This window comes from Callospermophilus lateralis, unplaced genomic scaffold, assembly GCF_048772815.1.
Source record: "Callospermophilus lateralis isolate mCalLat2 unplaced genomic scaffold, mCalLat2.hap1 Scaffold_105, whole genome shotgun sequence".
In the NCBI taxonomy this organism is placed as follows: Eukaryota; Metazoa; Chordata; class Mammalia; order Rodentia; family Sciuridae; genus Callospermophilus; species Callospermophilus lateralis.
In genome coordinates, this window is record NW_027510702.1 from 849267 (window position 1) to 850656 (window position 1390).

Below are 1390 nucleotides of genomic sequence, written 5' to 3' on the forward strand. Positions count from 1 at the left end.
ATATATATATATATATATATATATATATATATATATATATATATATATATTTTTTTTTTTTTTTGAAAAAGTAATACAGATGTGAAGAATAGAATGGAGAATAGAATTGATTCAATGTAAAGACAAATTTTTTTAAAAAATATATGAATGTTATCTTTTTATTTTAATTTGTTATATGTAACAACAGAGTGCATTAGAATTCATTAAAAATATGGAACGCTTCATGAATTTGCGTGTCATCCTTGCGCAGGGGCCATGCTAATCTTCTCTGTATTGTTCCAATTTTAGTATATGTGCTGCCGAAGCGAGCACTTAAAGACAAATTTTTAAGCTGTGAAATAATCCAGGAAAGAAGTTATGAATCCTAAATGGAGGCAGTAGCAATGTAAATGGGTAAGAACAGAAGAGCTAAAAAGATATTTAAGATGTGGCATATACACATTTAGGTGGGGTGGGAGTAAAAGAGTTTTCCAGTAAAGTGGGGACCAAATTCTGTTTTTTGAGAAGAGCTGCATCACAATAGCATTAAAAACAGATCACCAGTCTTCAATCAATTCTAACTGAGAAGGTCTGGGGTGGCAACTGGGAATCATATTCCTTGGAGGTTTCTTGGTTCATTCTGCAGTGTAACCAAGGTTGAGAATCATTATGACACCTAAGAGTATGAGCTAGAAACCTAAGAGATGCTAACGTGATAATGAAGATTGGAAGAGATTTTTGGTTGGGGGATAAAAACAACAGGGGAAGTTTACTCTGAAATCTGCAATTGCAGTTCCTATGGGAGATATAAGTTAGCTGGCAGTGTTGGTTTGGAATTCAGAAGGGAGATTTTGTTTGAATACAGGTAGCAGTAGATGAAGCCATGGGTCTTGAGAGGTTATCTTCCAAGAATATATTGAAAGATGAGAAAGATGGTCAAGCCCTTATGAGCACCAGTATTTAGGGGGTGAACAGAGGAAGAAGGACCAAGTTGAAGAGACAAGTAAACTTCAGAGAAGGCAGGAAGATGTGACTGTTGTCAGAGAAACCAATATTAGCCAAAGTTACACCAATTCAAAGAAAGAGCAGAAAAGTATTCATAAACTTGCTAACACGGACTTTGGTCTCTCATTAAGGTTTGGTTTTGGAATGCAAATGAGGTTTTTCAAAGTCTAGCAAAATCAATCTCTTATAGTTTGTATATATTTATATTAATCATTTACAAGGACTGGGAGTCCACTGCATCACCAATCAAGAGGCTTTGGTGAATAACCAAAAGTGTCCAACATAGAAAATAAGTCTTTATTAGTCAAAAGTATAAGAGGTTTGACCTCATCGGAAATATGAAAAAGCTCAGTACTTGGAAGATATATGAAAATACTCACCATGAATATTATGAGAAGTTGAATAA

General features: G+C 34.2%; 1 non-coding gene across 1 annotated transcript; it reads right to left on the reverse strand.

Moving 5' to 3' along the window:
* Positions 1–205: 205 nt before the first annotated feature.
* LOC143388317 (U6 spliceosomal RNA) lies at positions 206–312 on the reverse strand. Its single transcript, XR_013089961.2, has one exon. It is a non-coding gene; the product is annotated as a U6 spliceosomal RNA (small nuclear RNA).
* Positions 313–1390: the final 1078 nt, after the last annotated feature.